Source organism: Suricata suricatta, chromosome 15 (genome assembly GCF_006229205.1).
Source record: "Suricata suricatta isolate VVHF042 chromosome 15, meerkat_22Aug2017_6uvM2_HiC, whole genome shotgun sequence".
Lineage (NCBI taxonomy): Eukaryota > Metazoa > Chordata > Mammalia > Carnivora > Herpestidae > Suricata > Suricata suricatta.
The window spans coordinates 26,876,557-26,881,072 of NC_043714.1; positions in this window are offsets into that span (position 1 = coordinate 26,876,557).

Consider the following 4,516-nt stretch of genomic DNA (forward strand, 5'->3'; position numbering starts at 1 on the left):
GGACAGCTGAGTGTCATAAACTCTAAGAAATAAAAAAAAAATACTTTTAACAAAACTAAGAAGAGATTAGGACAGACAGGTACAGAGAGAAGACCGCGTGAAGACACAATGAGAAGGTGGTAGTCTGCAAGCCAAGGAGAGAGGCCTGGGAAAAAACCAGCCCTGCCTGCAGCTTGCTCTCAGATACCCAGTCTGTGGTATTTGTGATAGCAGCCCGACCACTCTAACACAATAAGTAAAACATGTCGCTGGGAGAGAGGGTAGGAGGGTCAGTGAGGGGAACAGTGCGGGCCAGTGGGAGGCAAAGTCAAAGACCAGGGAACTGAGTACTTAGGGGAGAAACTGAAGGGATTGAGTAAGGGATGCAGGCTAGGGAAGTGAGGAGAGGAAGGAAGGAAGTGATGGCATAATAAAAACAGGAGTTTGTAGGACAAAAAAATATCCATTTCAATATCCCTTGTTAATTCCTCACTAGATATTTCTCCCTTACTGTTTCACACAGATATTTAAAAGTGAGACTTAGAGGCAAATGAAGCACAGGCAGGATTTTGACCTGTCTAGGTGCTTAGATAGATCATGCTGAGAAAACAGGCAGGCACCTATGGTGCAGGTGTGAGGGGGGTGCACTGTTTCTCCAGACTTCCAGTCTTTTCGGAAGGCCATGTTAACCCCTGGGAGCTGCGGTCCCCTTCTCTCCGCGCTTTCCAATCTCCTCCGTTGTTCCGTCTCATCATGCTTTCTATGTAGGTTTGATTTTGGTGGGTTTCGTGTTTTTAGAAATAATTGAAAATCTCTTAAGCATTGCTCGGTGGATGAGGTCATTGACCAAACTTTGAATTGCACTTTCGGTCAAAGACAAAATGACAATTAAAAAATGAGACCAAGTTATTGGAGAGTACTCACCAACGACTTGAAGACAAATCCTGGAGAAATTCTGAAACTGTCCTGAGCAGGACAGTATAAATAGGAGTATGTTCTCCCAGGGTGAATACAGGGAAAGGCAAGAATCCTTTAAATAAATTAACTGATGTATTTGTTTAAAATCTCATCTCCTTTCTTCAAAGTGACACCTGACGTGTTGCATTGACAACTTCACATATCACACTGGAGAAGCCCATGCTTGCAGCTTACAAACACAATGTACAAATGCACTGACAGTAACACATAAATGAGAATATGCACCAAGTGTCAACAACGAGTGAAAACATGATCTCAATTTAACAAATATTCTTCACAGAAAAATACATCTGACCAAGAAAAAAATATCTTTAAAATTCCATCGTTAATATTGGGTTAGAGGAGAAATAAAATGTTCTTTCTTACATTCAACTCATTTTCATTCAAGATACTATTTTACTAAGTTGTTCAAAGTATAGGGGAGAGGATGGTAAATGCTGGTAGGGGATAAGTCTAAGATCAAGTTACAAAAAAAAAAGTATTTCTCCTCTCAAAAGAAGCTCCTTCTTATCACAGTATGACGAGAGCCCCAGCCAAGGAGTCAGAAAGTTTGACAAACCCAGAATTTTGGTCTTACCCGGTCACTAAGACACTGTGTATTCCTAGGCAGGTCCCTTACAGACCCTCTTCATGTCTCAAAGCACGTATTAATTCCTTACCTCTCTCTTTTAAAACAATTTATTTTAAAGTAATCTCTACACCCAGTATATGGGTTGAACTTACACCTCGAGATCAGATGAAAAGTCACATGCTCTACCAACTTAGCTAGCCAGGTGCCTCTCCCTATCTCTCTTTTATCTGGGCTACAAAATTCCTTTTTCTAAGGTGTAGGAAGAGATGAACACCATTAGTCCCTAAACACATGAAAGCATATCATTTCTCTCTACAGAAAGAAATACCTTGGGGCGCCTGGGTGGCTCAGTCCGTTAAGCGCCCAACTTCGGCTCAGGTCATGACCTCATGGTTCTTGAGTTCAAGCCCATGTTGGGCTCTATGCTGACAGCTCAGAGCCTGAGCCTGCTTTGGATTCTGTGCCCCTCCCTGCTTGCACTCTCTCTCTCTCTAAAAAATAAATAAACATTAAAAAACTAAGAAATACGTTAAAAGTCATATACCTTAGTTAACTTTCATAGATTAAATTGTATGAAATGATAATAAATTTGGTTCACTGTTATAAAATAAACTCCCTCCCTAGCCCTTTTGTCTGTTTGCTCATTTGAAAATTTGAACAGTATAATCACTTTATATTTTTGGTATTCATATAAAATCAATACTTCATAACTATGCAGCATGCTATTAACTGTATGTACTATGATGTTGTCTAATTACTACCATGTGCATACCAGACAGCAAATAAGTCGAAAGACTAAAAGGAATTTTGAAAAGTGCACTGAATGCTTCTGTCTGCAGAGTCCACACACTACAACCTGCTATTTAAAAATATGAACCTTGATCTTGACCATATGTAGAAAAGACTGTCTACTTTCTAATCATTCCCACCCTAGATTATGAATTTGTTTCATTTCAAACAGAATTAAGATATTTCTAAAACATTTTTAAATTTAAAAGTCTTTTTTCACATTAATTGGACAATTTTTTTCTGTTAAAATGAGGGGAAACAACCGTGGTAACTTTTCATTTAAATATGCTAAAGCAAGGGGCACCTGAGTGGCTCAGTCGGTTAAGTGGCCAAATTTGGCTCAGGTCATGATGTCACAGTCCGTGGGTTCAAGCCCCACATCGGGCTCTGTGCTGACAGCGCAGAGCCTGGAGCCTGCTTCAGATTCTGTGTCTCCCACTCTCTCTCTGACCCTCCCCTGCTCATTCTCGGTCTCTCTCTAAATAAAATAAAGACATAAAGAAACATTTCTTTTAATATGCTAAAGCAAGAACACCATGGAATGAAAATTATAACTTCTGTTTCTATAAAATTTGAGACAACAAATGATGTGAGTTCTTGAGAATCAAAGCAATCAAAAACTACATTATGTTGCAAAGAGCTTTGGTCAGTGGTTTTCCTACTTGGATTCTAAGAAGGGCTGGCTGTGACGGTGGCCATCCACTACATGAAACTCTATAACAGCAATCATATGGGAGACCTGGCAGGGGCAAAGCTGTTTAGAAATATGCCTGTAGAAGCGCCTGGTGGCTCAGTCAGGTAAGCCTCCAACTCTTGGTTTAAGCTCAGGTCATGATTTCATGCTTTGCAAGATCAACCCCCACATCGTGCTGAAGCACGGAGCCTACTTGGAATTCTCTCTCTCCCTCTCTCCCTACCCCTTCCCTATTTGCACATGTATGTGCTCTCACTCTCCCTCTCTCTCTCTTTCTCTCTCTCTCTCTCTCTCTCTCTCTCTTGCAAAATAAATAAACTTAAAAAAAAAGAAAATATGCTTGTAGAAGATTATCGACAGAAACTATCTCCTTAAATGGTATCCAGCTTTAACTATAACCGCTTCTTCCGGAGGCATAAAAGTCTTACTGTCTTCTTTCACAGTAATTTATTCTAAACCAAGAAGCCATTTGAGAATAGAAGAAACACCCCAAGAATGTTTATTGTTCTACTCAGAGGGAGAATCCTCAGTGAGGAAAACAAAGAGAGTTAACAGTAGCCTCATTTGTAATACTTCTCCGGTAGACTTCTCCGGCCAGTCTGACGTCCCAGGATTTCCCCCAGGTGAATGCTGCTGGGTCCACGGCAGCCGTTCTCAACGTGCAATTTCTTGGACCCGGAATATCAGCATTGTCACTAGGGAACTCACTAGAAATGCAACTCGCCACACCTCACACCAGCTGTACTAAGTCAGAAATGCCGGTGAGGCGCCCAAGGACATGTATTTTGACGAGTCCTCTGGATGCTTCGGATGTTCCTGAAGTCTGAGAGCCACTTGTCTCCAGCACTGGCCAGCCTGATGTTCACACCACTCATTTTTCCTTCCTGGTAATGCCTTAAAGCCCAGTCCTCAAGTCCGGCCCAGTTATGTCATCAGACTCTGCCAACTTCCTTACTTGAAACTGCATCTAACATTTCCATACCACATTTAAGTCTTAACTGTATCTGAAGCAATGTGAGCCTGTTATGTCTTATATTGTCTTATATTGTCCTCCACACTTTTTCTTACCTTTATCGTTTCAACTGAACTGAAAGCCTCTTGAAGGCAGGAACTATGTCGTATTTTACTTATTTTATTTATTATCCTTCCCACATTATCTGTCCGTGCTCACGGTCTTTCCTTCTTCCTACCAACTTCACTGGATCCAAATTCTACCTACTTTTCAAGGTTCAGCTCAAATGGCACATCGGGTGAGCAGTCTTCTCCGCATGTAAGTTTTTCCTTCCTTGAAAAACCATAACTTTATATCTTTTTGGTTTGCTGCTTCATATTACAGTCTGTTTGTGTCTTATCTCTCTCATCATTGAAGATGGAGATAATTATTCCAACCCACTCTATTTTTTTAAAAACCACTCTTTAAAAAAAAAAAGAAAGAAAATAATCTAACATGCTTCAGGGCAGGCATGTATAATTAGTTTATTTTTCCCCAATATTTATGACTCTGA